The 16,693-nt window shown below is 51.6% G+C and overlaps 1 protein-coding gene across 4 annotated transcripts in view; it reads right to left on the bottom strand.

Annotated features, from left to right (window-relative positions):
- OSBP (oxysterol binding protein) overlaps window positions 1–16,693 on the bottom strand; it is a 191,531-nt gene that overhangs the window by 118,066 nt on the left and 56,772 nt on the right. The gene's annotated exons all lie outside the window — the stretch shown is intronic.

The following is a 16,693-nucleotide window of genomic DNA, read 5'->3' as shown; positions in this document are numbered from 1 at the left end:
AAAGCAAGAGTTTAAAAGACCCTTCCCATGTCCTTTTCCTCAAGACTGCATGGAGTAAGGTGTTACATGAACTCTCAAGTTTCCTATGTTCTCCTTTATTGTTTTGTGGTTCTGAGATTTATGCACTGAATTTACTGAGTAAAATTACAATATTTGCATCTTATACTACAGTCGTTGCTGATTATGAAAATAGATGACAGAACTGGCTTGACTATTTTCCTCGAGATTACCAGTATATTTGACAAAATACGAACGGGTCGAGTTGGAAGAAGAATCCCAATTTATTATAGATGATGGATCATGGGCAGAAAATGTTAGACCGATACTTTTTCTGGCTCAATGTGGCCGCCTTTAGCCATTTCTCTGGTAAACGAATATTGGACGTGGGGATTTTGATATGTTCGAAAGTCTGATGTCATCAGTGGACGTGGAGGTCGTCGGGGAAAGGGATTCGGGGTCGGGGATTGCCAGAGTTTGGGATCGGGGATTCTTTGGGGTCGGGGTCGGGGGTTGCCAGAGTTCTTGAAAAGCCAAATTCAAATCCATCTCACCGCATTGAATGAAGACTTCACACGTCCTACCTCACTGAACTTCCTACAATGAACGCAATATGCTCGTTCGAAACCCATTTCAGTTTGATAACCTGATGGAGCTGAGACATCTTTGAAGAGGAAAGTCTATCAGGCTAACGGTGTGATGTGCTGAATCCATACCCTGTGGTTGCAAGATTGGTTGTTTGGGCCCTGATCCTCTTTCTGGTGGCATGTTTGTGCGAGACCCGATTCTCATCTCTCTTCGTGATTAAATCTGAAGTTCAATAAGACTGCAACTTAAACATGACCTTTGATGTGCTCTATCGAAAACCTAATATTTGTTTTGATAATCTGGTTGATCAATAATAAATATGACAGGTGTTCACACGAGGATGAAACCTTGCAATATGGCTGTAAGAAATAAATTCTGATTAAGAGGAAACTCCTTTTGCCGCGATCCACCATTCTAAACGTCGTTTTGTTTTTGTTGTGCTTACTGTGAAACTGTATTCGGTATTAAATTCAAGATCGTATTTCATCATGCTCTGAGATTCTATTTTTAAATCAAACTGTTTTCACTTCTTGATCTCGGTTGGTTCAGTCGATGCCACCGAGCAAAAGTGGTATACCTATTAATAAAGGTTGGAGAGCGAGAGGCGGGAGTGTGGGATTGAACACACCACAGTGGGAGTGGGACCACAAACGGGAGAACCATCTGCGATATGAGAACGACACGACTTGTTTCTTCCTCATCGCGAGAGATGCCAACAATGTTGAGAGCTTTAGATTCCACAGAACCCAGGAGAGATCAAGGTAATGCTGGGGCTCCAGCCAATAGGGGATCGGAGCCCTCGCTCCAGTCAGCAACGGTCAAAGGCCTTGTGGGCTTGTGAGTAGCTGTGATTTATCAAGGAGTCATTTGGAATGACAACTTCCTGTACACATAGCTGGCTTTTCAGGGAAGCATTGTGATATGGTCAGCCCAGGAGAGGTCATGGTTGATGGACAGGCCAATAAGTTTCAGTGTTTAAACCTTTTTCAGTGGCTGAGAATCGAGATAGATATGCGAGTTCCATTGTTGATCCTTCCAGAACGATATGGTGAGACTGACTTTTGCCAGGATTGAAGGACGTGCTCCATTTTTATCAGAGCAGCATCTAATCAATTTCAGATCAGTAGAATGAATATTTAGAGAACACATTTGTTGTTGTGATTTATCCTGACCTAGATTCAGGCAAATGCACCATGTTGGTCTATCATGGATTATGGGGTGCTGGAGAACCAACTCAAAGGTTGGAAGCTTGTAGAGCAAGTTGGGGCAGGGATTTGGAAAACGGCCAGCAACAATCACCTACTTTTTGTGAAAGATACCATGGGGTCAAACATCCGCCAGCAACCAAATGCTGGCAGACCGGCCTCCGATTTGGGGTCAAAGGGTTAGGAATGACTGGGATGGTAGTGGAGGACTGAGCAACTCATCCATAAAATATCCCATAAGGTCTGCGTTTCAGATGGAATCTCTTAATCAAACTCCTACCGCATGGCTTCTCGTGCTGACCCATGTTTTTAGCTAAATGAGGAGGTGTGAAAGGCAGGTGTCTGGCGCCTTAAAACCAGGCTTGCTCCGGGTAGGTGAAACTCGTTAGCCTTGGCCCGCAGTCTGCCGAGAAGGACAACTCTGATTTCAAACCCGGTGGGTTGAGCTCATTAACCTTGGTCGGCAGTCTACCAAAAATGGGGGTAGAGGCACTGTTGTCTCAAAGCAAACTAGTTAACTTGCCCTTTTTGTTCTGTGAAGAGACAACTTTCTATGTTTGTCTTGTTTCAATCGAAGGGGCTGGTTGGTCTGCTTTTGCTTACTTTGTGTCAAGCCCTTTATACACAGAGTTTGTCCAACTCGGTTTCAGTTTTTAGCGATCACATGACAACAGGTGCCATGTTAAAGCCCTAAAGTGACTAAACAATGAATGAAACTCAGGAACATAAAAATAAACCCGTCTCTAAAAGCAGACAGTTGCATGCACGCATAGACTTAAGATGCAACTCTATGCATGCATGCTTGAACGCACGCGCACACGATGTAGGGCTCCAACATGGCGCCTATTACCGAGTTGGCCAAACTCTGTGTATAAAGGGCTCTGCTTTGTGTAGCCCCCACCTCGAGTGGCCTTCCGACTTTGTGGCAGGCAATATCCCATTAAAAAAAAAAGTTTCATGCCAAATCTGATGAAAAGCAAATTCAGTGACGCAACCCCATACACATCCATTTATTCGTTTTCAACAACAACAGGAATTTTAAGGCCATTTTCCCTGCAAGAGCGGGGGTTAGCCTTGCGGTCCCCATGACAATCTTCTCCATTTTGCCCTATTTTCCGCATCTCTCCTTGTTGACCCCCTTGCCCGCATTTCTTCTTCCACCATCTTTAGCCAAGTCTTTCTTGGTCTTCCCCGTCCTCTACTTCCTTCTACATTCATTTCCATCACTCTTCTCAACCAGTCACTTTCATCCTTCCTCAACACATGACCAAACCATCTCAACCTGTTTCTCTTCACAGCATCCATCACAGGCTCTATTCCCATCATCTTTCGCAATTCATCATTTGTCTTCCTCTCTCTCAACGATACTCCGCACATCCACCGAACCATTCGCATTTCCACCCTTCGTTGCTGCTCTACGTTCATTACCCATGTCTCGCTGCCATAAATCATAACACTTCTCACATCCATTTATTCGTTTACAGTCGATATAAAAATCAAACCCAGATGAGCAATGTCAAAGGCACGTCTAACATTTTCCCAATGTTCTCATGTACAATTCGCTCAAGTTTTGGACTAACGCTTGATGACATTTGACCCAATTACTCATACCGAGACAACCAATTAAATGATCGGTCAGTCCATTCTCAATGGCAACAAAGAGCATCAGCTCAGACAAAAACAAAAATACAATTTCACCCCAAAAAAAAAATCCTTCCCACAAAAGACTTCATCACGGCCAAGCAAACATTTTAATGAAGTAAACACGATGGATGTTCGCCGATCCAGAGCTGAACGCCTATCCGATACGGGCACAAAAATAGCCTCACCCCCAAAGCCATAAATATATTGCAGCATGAAGCACAGTACACGGTAATGGAAGCAGGGAAACGTCGAATGTTTGGAATGTACTGTGAGATGGAGATCGTACAATAAATCCGAAATAATGCCAGTATTACATTGTCCAGTCAATCTGACTTTACTCGTTATCTCAACACAGTAATGACTCCAGTTTAACTACCACAAAATATATAAACCACACACACTTGCATGTAAAACTCAAGTCTCAGAAGCACCGCTGTAAAACGAGGGCCTTGTCGGTACAGACTTGAAGGTCTTAAAAGCCAAAGAAGAGGTGCGTTGGGCAAGTACAATTTCCTCACATAAAAGCATGATGGACCGGAAAGTTAAACAACCATCAAGGTCAACCCATCTGAAAGATACATAATAGTCTCCTGAATCTGAGTGGCCTAAAATGTGACAAAAATAATAAATCACAAGCTATCCAGTGATCTGTCGCACCTCGGAGTTTGCAATTAGCACGTTTTGCTTCACGACTACGAACAGCCCACGCAGCCGCAGCATTCAGCCAATGTTTCCAGAGGTGCATGGGTGGAGGAAGCGAGGGGCAATGGGAGCAGCAGAGGAGGAAAGAGTGGAACAGGAAGACGTAACCCTTGGCCAATGCAACTCTCCAGTGATATTTTGTTAGATTTACCGATAAGTGACAAAGCAGTGGCATAGTGTGCAAAATGAATAACTACAGCGTTAAAACTAAAATTGGCGAGTCAACTCAACTCGGACAACAAAAGTCAACGCAGACTTCCAGAACCTGAATGACTGCAAAAACAGAACTAGACTTGCAGAACCTGAAAGATTGCAAAGACAGAACCAGACTTCCAGAACCTGAATGACTGCAAAAACAGAATTAGACTTGCAGAACCTGAAAGATTGCAAAGACAGAACCAGACTTCCAGAACCTGAATGACTGCAAAAACAGAACTAGACTTGCAGAACCTGAATACAACACACATCATGCATTTTAAGGCCATTTTCCCTGCCAGAGCGGGGGTTAGCCTTGCGGTCCCCATGACAATCTTCTCCATTTTGCCCTATTTTCTGCATCTCCCCTTCTTAACCCCCTTGCCCGCATTTCTTCTTCCACCATCTTTAGCCAAGTCTTTCTCGGTCTTCCCCGTCCTCTACTTCCTTCTACATTCATTTCCATCACTCTTCTCAAGCAGTCACTTTCATCCTTCCTCAACACATGACCAAACCATCTCAACCTGTTCCTCTTCACAGCATCAATCACAGGCTCTTTTCCCATCATCTTTCGCAATTCGTCATTTGTCTTCCTCTCTCTCAACGATACTCCGCACATCCGTCGAACCATTCGCATTTCCACCCTTTCCAACCTCCGTTGCTGCTCTACGTTCATGACCCATGTCTCGTTCCCATAAATCATAACACTTCTCACACATGCAGCATAAACCTTTCCCTTCAGCTTCAACGACACTCCCCTCCTCGTCAGTACGCCACTCAGTTCCCGAAACTTCTTCCATGCACATCTCACTCGAGCAACCGTTGCCGAGTCTGATCCACCTTCTCCATTCAGCACGTCTCCGAGGTAACAAAATGTTTTCACAAACAGAACTAGACTTGCAGAACCTGAATGATTGCAAAAACAGAACCAGATTTGCAGAACCTGAATGATTGCAAAGACAGAACCAGACTTCCAGAACCTGAATGACTGCAAAAACAAAACCATACTTGCAGAACCTGAATGACTGCAAAAACAGAACCAGACTTGCAGAACCTGAATGACTGCAAAAACAAAACTAGACTTCCAGAACCTGAAAGATTGCAAAAACAGAACCAGACTTCCAGAACCTGAATGATTGCAAAAACAGAACCTGACTTGCAGAACCTGAATGATTGCAAAAACAGAACTAGACTTCCAGAACCTGAAAGATTGCAAAAACAGAACCAGACTTCCAGAACCTGAATGATTGCATAAACAGAACCAAACTTCCCAAACCATCACTAAAATCAGAATTAAACTTCAACCAGACTGTGGAATTACGGTTCGATTGTCAACCTCGAGTTTGGGAGATTCGGTAGGTCATTAGATTCGGACCCTGAGCAGAGAGATACCCAAGATGAAAAATGAAACGTGCTGCTTCCTTGGTCGACGCTCAGCATTTAAAAGGATAAGAGCACCGACAAGCCCCATAACTTGGCATCCATGTGGCGGAGGAAATTCCTCCTCAGGAAATGCCCCATTGAGTGCGTCACATTATTCTCGCGTCACTGCAACCCACAGTATCCTGGGAAACGACAGCACTTCCCAAGCTCAGTGGCTGTTTGCTTGTGTACGTGTGTGTCCGTGTGTCCGTGTGTGCGCGTCCAAGTGCGCGTCCAAGTGCGCGTCCAAGTGCGCGTGCACATCCGCGTGTATGTGTGCCTGTGCGCGTCCGTGTGCGTAGATGCCCATTTGTGTACAAGTCCATTTATGCATACGTCCGTGTGTGTATGTGTGTGAGACTGAGTGCCCATGTGTATTTGCACACGTGTGTGTGCCTATGGGCGTATCTCCGTGTGCGTATGTCCGTGTATGGCAGCTCTACCATAGGGCTTAGATCCTGTATAAAAAAGCACATCCGTCGAGCAATACCAGAGAAACAACACCTACCAGCAGATCCCAGCAAACAAAGGAAACATCCACTACGGTCAGGGCAGATACCACACTTCAAGGTCATCAACATGAACCATTGAGAGACAAAGTCAAAGCATGTCGCTAAAGAAATGTTTTCACCACAGTTGTTACACCCAGATGGCCCCTTTGTCAGGTGAAAATTAAAAGTTGACACAAGCTACATTCCATAAGAGGAAAAGTGGCACAAGCTTCTTTGCACAAAAGAAAACACGTAATCTTTTGCAGGAAAGGCCAAACGCTTCGGCTTGGTGGAGTGTAACCCAAAATTGAGAAAAAGCACAGAGCTCACAACTCCTGAACTCTGTCAAAAATGTGGCCGTTGTCGAAGGTGCACAGAAATAATTTACCATCTGTCACTGGAATCGCTCAAGTCAATGCGTCAACGGAATTCTTCAAGTGAAGGTAGTGTACAATTTGATGATGCAGATGATCTTTGAAGAAAAAGGGGAAAAAAGGGGGGGGGGCGAGGGGGGAAGCTACAGACCCATCGTCCCTCAACACCCTTTGCTGCCACCATATCTTGGCACAAAAGTGCTGCCCATGGGAGGTTGCCTTGAGGGCTTCAACTCCACCACAATGATTTGACTACCAGTACAGACCAGATCAGGCCAAGCAGATAGGCCTCTCTTCCCACATCATTAATGTGCCAGCTGGGTTTTTTTGACAATCTGAGGGAAACTCAATTCTTCCTTAAGACAAACTTGGGTTCTTTAAGACAAACTTAAGACAAACACAAACTTAAACTGCAAATCCTTTGCAGTGCTGCACATTCAGCTGCATTTGAGCTCACCTTTAGTTTACAATGCCATTTCCGTGTCCTTAACACAGGGCTGCCAATGTTTGAAATTGATGAACATATTTTGGAAAGAAATATTATGAACTAAAAATGAAAAACTACCAATAGGAAATCCAGAGAACACGGAATAATGCACAATGGGGATCACAATAGCTTCATATGTGATTAATGATGATCACTGAAGGTTTTCAAATACAACAACAACAACAACATGCATTTTAAAAGGCCATTTTCCCTGCTAGAGCAGGGGTTAGCCTTGCGGTCCCCATGACAATCTTCTCCATTTTGCCCTATTTTCTGCATCTCTCCTTGTTAACCCCCTTGCCCGCATTTCTTCTTCCACCATCTTTAGCCAAATCTTTCTCGGTCTTCCCCGTCCTCTGCTTCCTTCTACATTCATTTCCATCACTCTTCTCAACCAGTCACTTTCATCCTTCCTCAACACATGACCAAACCATCTCCACCTGTTCCTCTTCACAGCATCAATCACAGGCTCTATTCCCATCATCTTTCGCAATTCATCATTTGTCTTCCTCTCTCTCAACGATACTCCGCATATCCGTCGAACCATTCGCATTTCCACCCTTTCCAACCTTCGTTGCTGCTCTACGTTCATTACCCATGTCTCGCTCCCATAAATCATAACACTTCTCACACATGCAACATACACCTTTCCCTTCAGCTTCAACGACACTCCCCTCATCATCAGCACGCCACTCAGTTCCCGAAACTTCTTCCATGCACATCTCACTCGAGCAACCGTTGCCGAGTCTGATCCACCTTCTCCATTCAGCATGTCTCCGAGGTAGCAAAATGTTTTCACACCTTCCAGCTTCATGCCGTCTCCAAGATCCAACTCAACATTTCCTCCATCTGCAGCTCCCTCTGTGCACACCTTACATTTGAATGTAGCTGCCACACTGGTTAATGACCCTCTCAGACCACTACATTTTTGATGAACCCACTCAGCGCACATTGTACATTGAATGGAGTTCACTCCGACACCCTTCCTACACACAGCACAGGGCCACTTCCCAGTGCTTTCCACCTCACCACATGCTTTACCACTTGCCATCACCTTCGTCTTTCCGATATTCACCTTCAGACCTTTTGTCTCCATACATTCCTTCCACGTGTTCATCTTTTCCTTCAGTCCATCCATACTTTCCGCAATCAACACCAGATCATCTGCATACAACAACTCCCACGGTAAACTCTCCTTTACGTTCTGAGCCAGCACCTCCATCACAGCTACAAATAGTAGTGGACTTAGTACCGACCCCTGATGCACTCCCACCTTCACCTCAAACTCACCACTGTTCCTGTCCTTCGTCCTTACAGCTGTGCGCGCTCTTTTGTACATTGCTATCACTACTCTGATCAACCATTCCTCCACTCCTGACTTCCTCAATGCCCATGTCAATACTTTGCGTGGTACCCTATCGAATGCTTTCTCCAGATCAACAAACCCAAGAAAGAACTTCTTCCTCTTCTCCATGTACTTCTCCTGCAACTGCCTCACAATGAAAAGCGCGTCTGTCATTCCTCTTCCTGGCATGAATCCAAACTGCATTTCGTCGATCTTCACTTTCTTCCTTATCCTCCTCTCCAACACCCTTTCCAATACCTTCATTCCATGCTCCAATAACTTTATCGCTCGGTACGAGCCACACTCCAGAGGGTCACCTTTCCCCTTGTATAGAGGGACGAGGGTACTCAGTTCCCAATCCACTGGAATGCGGCCTTCTTTCACCACCAGATTACAGATCTCTGTCATTGTCTTCACACCCCAACTTCCTGCTGCCTTCAACATATCTCCCACAACTCCCGTCGGCCCTCCCGCTTTTCTACCCTTCATTGCTTTTTTCGCTTCCTCAACTTTCTTCTCAGTTATCTTCTCTGCCGGTCCTAAAACTGGGTTACTCTCGATGTTGCTATCCCATTCATTCTCTGTATTCAACAGCATTTCCATATATCTTTTCCATCTTCCTTTAATTCCATCTGGGTCGACAACGATTTGTCCCACTTCATCCTTCAAGCAACTCACCCCCATCACATCACACCTCTCTTTCGCTATCTGCTTTGCAATCCTGAATACTGCTTTCTGACCCTCTTCCGAATCCAAGCGTTCTCCGAACATTTTCCTACATGCCTCCTGCGCCTTTGCTACCTCTTTCTTTGCAGCCTTCCTGGCTGCCTTATAACTTTCATGCTCTGCTGTTTCTGCTCCCGTACCCTTCGCCTTCTGCCACTCGAACTTCTTCCTCTTCTCGTCAATCCTCTTTCCAACTTCATCATCCCACAACCATGTTTCCGAGTGCCTCGGTGGTCCTTTTGTCCATCCACATACCTCACCAACGGCTCCCAACAGACTAGCTTTCATCGACATCCAACCACTTTCAAGCTCAACCACATCATCCTCGACCCTACTCAGCCTCTCTTTTAATGCCTCCCTTACGGTCACCTCTTTCAACCTTCACACCTTCATTCTCGGTTGGTACTTCACCCACCGAGCTCTCCTCGCACCTTTCACCCTTACGTCGCAGACAACCAAGTGGTGCTGTGACACAGCCTCCTCCCCCGGGATCACCTTTGTGTCCCGGAGGTGCCCCCTATCTCGCCTACGCACCATCAGGTAGTCACCGGTTGTCGTCGACCCACCTGACGTGTATGTAACAAGCTTATTATCCTCTTTCTGGAACTGAGTATTACAAGTCAACAAATCAGCTCCATCAGCAAACTCCAAAATCCTTTCACCTTCTCCATTTCTCACACCATATCCGTAACCCCCATGAACTCCGTCAAAACCATCCATACTCCTTCCCACGTGTCCATTTAGGTCTCCTCCTACCACAACAACTTCCTCATCTTTCACGTTTTCCATCAGCTTCTCTATCGCACACCAGAACTTGTCCTTCTCTTCATCGCTTTGACCAACCTGCGGAGCATATCCCGAGATGACGCTCACCAAGAGCTTTCCAATCATCATTTTCACCATCATCAACCTATCACTCACTCTCATCACACTGTCTACAAACTCCTCAGAAAACAGGACACCAACACCATTCACGCCCTCCAGGCACCCTTGCCACAAACTTGTATTTCTGTCCCTGCCTACCCTTCACCATTCTCACACCACTTCCCTTCCATCTCGTCTCTTGCACACAACATATGTCCACACTTCTTCTGACCAATACTTCCACCACTTCTCCTGATCTCCCTGTCATTGTCCCTACATTCCATGTCCCAAACCTCAGAAACCGATCTCCACTTCGGGCTGTACCCTGCCCATATGTACTTGTAATTGTCATGGTTCCCTTTTTGAGGCAATGTTTTTATGGCCGGATGCCCTTCCCGACGCCAACCCTCTTAGTCGTCTTTTTATGACACGCAGGGATACGGTGTACCTATTCTTATCCAGGGTACACACCGGGAAACGTTTAAAACATGGAAATTGTGGGGGGAGGGTGGGGGGGGGGGCGGCGTCAAGGGAAAGATAAAATGAAAATAAACCCCTTCAGCCGGCACTTAGCTTGGCGCCCCAAAGAGTATTCAGGAGCTTGGCGGCCGTTGAAACTGGGGTAGCCACTCATGTGGGAAGTGGTCCAAAATGGCGGTGTAGAACACCGCGCGTCGAAAACACAACAAGCGTGAGGCGAGCAGATTAGACGGCCTCCTTTCGATTCTCTACCGTCAAGTCCAATGCGGCCTTCAGCTTCCAAGAGCCCAGCAGTTGTCCAAAACCTCGTGTGGGGAAATGTGGTATCTGTCCGTCGTCTTGTCCACCGTCCACACGCGGCTCCAAGCTCCGGTGTGAGGAAGCCCTCCGTCCGCCCGCACGCTTCGCCAGGCCCCGATGCTTTATACGACTTGCTTTATACGCATTGTTAAAAGTAAATAATGACAGATGTTTTCTTTCACAATCTTGCGAGATTTCCAGAACTCCTCGGCGTCAAGGGAAAGATAAAATGAAAATGAACCCCTTCAGCCGGCACTTAGCTTGGCGGCTGTTGAAACTGGGTTAGCCACTCATGCGGGAAGTGGTCCAAAATGGCGGTGTCGAACACCGCGCGTCGTAGACACAACAAGCGTGAGGCGAGCAGATTGGATGGCCTCCTTTCGATTCTCTACCGTCAAGCCCAATGCGGCCTTCAGCTTCCAAGAGCCCAGCAGTTGTCCAAAACCTCGTGTGGGTTAATTGAGATCAACGTTCGTATCTTTCCGGAGCCGTACAATTCCTGGAATTAACGTTTTTGAGCATCCAATGACCGTGCTCTCAGTCCGTGGTGAGAAGGAAGCAAGGCCGCGTCGCGAGCTCCCTGAGGTGAGACTTGATGGTGGGACTGTAGGTGGTGAGTGGTGAGAGGAAGGTTTTCAAATACCGAGTACTGTATTGAAAACGCAAACAAAATAATCAAAACAAACATGCAAAGTTGTCGAAATTGGACAAACAAAGGCACGACAAGACAAGGCAAACCATAGCACCACTCATGACGTTCCATGAACATGTACAAAGTCAACGAGCCCGGTTTAATTCATTCATGATGCTGGTGCTGGACAACGGGGTGTTTGATGGTGGATTCGTATTACTGACTGAAAAATGCAACATACAGTCAAGGCAACCGGACAAAACTGCATGGACGACATTTTTCAAATCCCACGATTTACTTCGACATGAGAAAATGTTGTGAGCGAGTTGTCAAACAGATCCAGCTGGATAAGAGGAAAAAAAGAAAACACAATCAGACCTACCTGACATCAGATTGACCTGATGTTAAGAAAAACTGGTCAAGTTTAGAGATTCGTTCACAGGTCCTTGTAGAAATCTCAGGCAGAACGTTAGATACATAGCAGCCGCTAGGCCTTTCCAATAAAACTAGGACCAATATTCGCACCACAAGACATGCAGAAATTTGGGTTGAATAGTTTCACCACCTGCTCATTTGGTCAATCTCCAAATGAAGATCTGAACATTGACGAAGGTCAGGTGCTGCGCACAATGTGAAAATCTCCCGGTCACAACTTTAGATATATTGACTGCTTTTCATTCAACAATAAGCAAAAGCCCTACATCTCAAGGAAGAGGTCATGGCTATCTCAATCGACATCTTGGGCATTCAACAGTCAAACACCCTGCTCTGTTTGCCAAGCTAGCTTTCTGCCAAGGACAAAAATCAAATCAGTTTATCATTGCATTGTGGCGGACACAAAAGCCCACTGGCGTGGTGACATCATTCCGCGCACCAAGTGGGCGGTGGCCACGCCCGAGGGGTAGGCGTGGCCTCATGATATACACCGGGCGCGCAGCCCGGAGCGCGCCAGTGTTACAGTGAGCTCCTGAAATAAAGACGCTTATAAGTTACCGCTTGTCCGCTTCCTCCTTGCTCGCAAGCAGCGCGCGTAACGCCGCGCTTTACTGGTGACCCCCTCGACGTTGGATCTGCCGGAGCGATCCTTCCACACGCGACGCCATTGCCATGGCCAACCTCATCAAACTTCCCGAATTTTGGGAGGCTCAGGCCGAAGTCTGGTTCGTCCAGGCCGAAGCCCAATTTCAGCTTCGGCGCCTCACCGGCGATGACACGCGCTATTGCCACGTCGTCGCCTCCCTCGGGCCCGGCACGGCCGCTCGAGTTGTGTCCGTCCTTCGCCACCCACCGGACGGCCACAAGTACGAGGCACTCAAGCGGCTACTCCTAGCCACGTTCGGCCTCACGGACGACGCACGGGCCGACCGCCTCCTGGATCTCCCCGAGCTCGGTGACACGCGCCCGTCGGTCCGAATGGACCATATGCTGTCACTGTTGGGCGACGAAGCCCCCGGTTCTCTATTCCGGGCGCTTTTCCGTCGCCAACTTCCAGCACAGGTTCGCCTCGCGTTGGCCGGGACCGGGCTAACGGAACCCCGAGCATTGGCAGCCGAGGCGGACAGGTACTTCGCCGCTTCGGACACGCAGGCGAGAGTCGGCGTGGCCGTCACGGCCCTCGAGGCTGATGCTGCTGATGCTGCTGATACTGCTGATGCTGCTGTTCCACAGCATCAGCTTATACAGCATACGCAGCATGCTGATACGCACCTCGTGACCGCCGCCACGCCCCGCCCACCACCGCGGCGAAACCCGCCACCGCGGGGAAACCCGCCAACTCCACCGGCCTGGCGGAGCCAGCCGCGCTCCTCCAGCTCCACCACCTGGTGCTGGTTCCACGCCAAGTTCGGCCACGAAGCTTGGCAGTGTCATCCGCCATGCTCCTTCAACAGGTCGGAAAACGCCCGGGCCGGCGCTCAATAGTGGCGATGAGCGCCGGCCGTTCGAGCAGCCTGCTGTTCATAACGGACACCTTCTCCGGGCGCCGTTACCTATGCGACACGGGAGCGCAGGTGAGTGTCGTTCCCGCCGGCACGTCAGACAAGCACGCCGCGGGTGGGGGCCCCGCGCTGCTTGCCGCGAACGGGACGCCCATCCGTACGTGCGGAAAACGCTGCCTCTCTCTGCGGTTCGGAGGGCAGGTTTTCCGATGAACGTTCGTCACCGCCGACGTGCCCATGGCACTGCTTGGCGCGGACTTCCTGTGCGCTAATGGGCTCCTGGTCGACGTCAAGCGCAGACGTCTTGTCCAGGCCGAGACGTTCAGCTCGCTCGCTTGTGCGTTGCCCAGCTCAACGAGCGGCTTGCCAAGCGGCTTGCCGAACGGTTCGGTTCCGGCCACGTTGGTCTGTACGCTTCCGGCAGCGGACGCATTCACCCGCCTCCTCGCCGGCTTCCCGGCCCTCACGCGGCCCACCTTCTCGGCGGGGGCCGTCAAGCACGGGGTGGCCCATCACATCCCCACCGTCGGGCCACCGGTCTATGCCCGGGCACGCCGCCTCGAGCCGACGAAGCTGGCGGTGTGGCAAAAGCGGGGTTCGCTACCCTGGAGCGACTCGGCATCGTTCGGCGCTCAGAGCGCTTGGGCGTCGCCGCTGCACATCGTGCCGAAGCCCGGCGGGGGATGTCGACCGTGCGGGGACTATCGCCGTCTCAATGACGCCACGACTCCCGACCGCTACCCCGTCCCCCACATTCAGGACTCTTCCGCCCGTTTGGCGGGCAGGTCCTTCTTCTCGAAGGTGGACCTCATACGCGGCTACCATCAGGTCCCCGTCAGGCCGGAGGACGTCCCGAAGACGGCGGTCATCACGCCAATCGGACTCTTCGAGTTCCTGCGCATGCCCTTCGGTCTGAAGAATGCGGCTCAGGCGTTCCAGCGACTGATGGACAGCGTCTTGCGCGACTTGGATTTTGTCTCCGTCTACCTGGACGATATCCTCGTCGCCAGCGCGTCCCGCGAAGAGCACCTACGCCACCTCCGCACGCTCTTCGAAAGCCTGGGCCAGCATGGCCTGATTGTGAACCCCGCAAAGTGCCGGTTCGGCGCCGCCATAATCGATTTTCTGGGGCACCGTGTCACCAGGCACGGAGCCGTCCCCCTGCCGGCCAAGGTGGAGGCGGTGAAGGGGTTTCTGCGCCCCCGCACGATCAGAGGGCTGCAGGAGTTCCTGGTATGGTGAACTTTTACCATCGGTTCCTGCCCCGTATCGCCCAGCTCCTGCGCCCCCTGCACGAAGCTCTCCGAGGTAAGCCGGGCAAAGGCGACGTTACCTGGACCGAGCAGATGGACACGGCGTTCACGGGCGCGAAGCTCGCCTTGGCTAACGCCACCATGCTCGCGCACCCGGCGCCCGATGCACCGATCGCCCTCACCACCGATGCCTCGGACTACGCGGTGGGCGCGGTGCACGAGCAATGGGTAGGTGGAGCTTGGCAACCGCTGGCGTTATTTAGCCGGCAGCTTCGCCCGCCCGAACGCCGTTACAGTACCTTCGACCGCGAGTTGCTCGGGCTTCACTTGGCGGTCAGGCACTTCCGCCATCTGCTCGAGGGCCGTGCGTTCACTGCCTTCGTCGACCACAAGCCGCTGATCTTCGCGATGGGCAAGGTCACCGAGCCGTGGTCGGCCCGGCAGCAGCGTCACCTCTCGGCCGTGTCCGAGTACACGACGGACATCCAGCACGTCGCGGGGAAGGACAACCCGGTGGCGGATTGCCTTTCCCGGGCCGTCGCCCACGCAGTCCACCTCGGCATCGACTATGCCCGGATGGCAGCGGACCAGGCCGCTGACCCCGACGTCCAGGCCTTGCGGACCGCCGTCACGGGCCTCCGCGTCACCGAGGTGCCGTTCGACGGCGTGGGCGGGGCCCTCTTGTGCGACGTCTCCCTCGGGCGTCCTCACCCCATCGTGCCCGCGGGCTGGCAGCGCCAGGTGTTTGACGCCATCCACGGCCTGTGCCACCCGGGCGCGAGGGCCTCCCAAAGGCTGATCGCCGACAAGTTCGTCTGGCATGGCCTCCGGAAGGCCGTCCGCGGCTGGGCCAGGACATGCCTCGCGTGCCAGCGCGCCAAGGTGCACCGGCACACCCAGGCCCCGTTGGCCCCGTTGGCCCCGTTCACGGTGCCGCAACGCCGGTTTGACCACGTCCACGTGGACCTGGTGGGACCTCTGCCCCCCTCGCTGGGTTTCACCTACGTCCTCACCATGGTGGACCGCACCACCCGGTGGCCGGAGGCCGTGCCCTTGGCGTCGACAACGGCGGCCGATGTCGCGCAGGCTTTCATCGCCACCTGGGTCGCCCGGTTCGGCGCCCCCTCAGACATCTCGTCCGACCGCGGCCCCCAGTTCACCTCGGAGCTCTGGGGGGCTGTCGCGCAGGGGCTCGGGGTCCGGCTGCACCGAACCACGGCCTACCACCCCCAGGCTAACGGCCTGTGTGAGCGATTTCACCACTCATTGAAGGCCGCGCTCCGGGCCACCCTCCGCGATGGCGGCTGGGTCGACAGGCTCCCCTGGGTCCTGCTAATCCTCCGGACGGCACCCAAGGAGGACCTGCGCGCATCCGCGGCGGAGTTGGTCTTCGGGCAACCGCTGCGGGTGCCGGGCGAGTTCCTCCCCGACTCCACGGCACCATGGTCCGCGGCACAGCAGCGCTCCGCTCTGCAAGAGACCGCCCAGAGGTTCGCCCCGGTGCCAACGGCATGCCACGGAGCTTCGCACGGCGGAGTACGTCTTCGTCCGCCACGATGCCCACCGGACACCACTGCGGCCCCCGTATGACGGGCCTTTCCGCGTGCTGGAGACCGGGGCGAAGCACTTCACCCTGGACATCGGCGGTACTCCTGACCGCGTTTCGGTAGACCGCCTCAAGCCGGCCCACCTCGACGTGGACCATCCACCGCCAGTGGCCCGACCCCCACGTCGGGGCCGCCCCCCTGCGGGCGGACCCCCGGCACCGCCCAGCCCCGCCGCCACCCGGTCCTGCACCCATCCCAGGGGCAGCCAGGGGCATCCCACCTGGCATCCCTGCACCCCGGACGCCGCCGATCGCCAGGGGGCGCTTCAGCCGGGTCATTCGTCTGCCCCGCAAACTGGCCCTCCAGGTGTGCGGGAATTCTGGGGGGGCGCGTGTGGCGGACACAAAAGCCCACTGGCGTGGTGACATCATTCCGCGCACCAAGTGGGCGGTGGCCACGCCCGAGGGGTAGGCGTGGCCTCATGATATACACCGGGCGCGCAGCC

The sequence above is a fragment of the Myxine glutinosa genome, chromosome 14 (genome assembly GCF_964187855.1).
Source record: "Myxine glutinosa chromosome 14, kmMyxGlut1.1, whole genome shotgun sequence".
Classification (NCBI taxonomy): domain Eukaryota; kingdom Metazoa; phylum Chordata; class Myxini; order Myxiniformes; family Myxinidae; genus Myxine; species Myxine glutinosa.
Note: the sequence above shows the minus strand (reverse complement) of the source record. Positions and strands in the feature narration are given on the sequence as shown.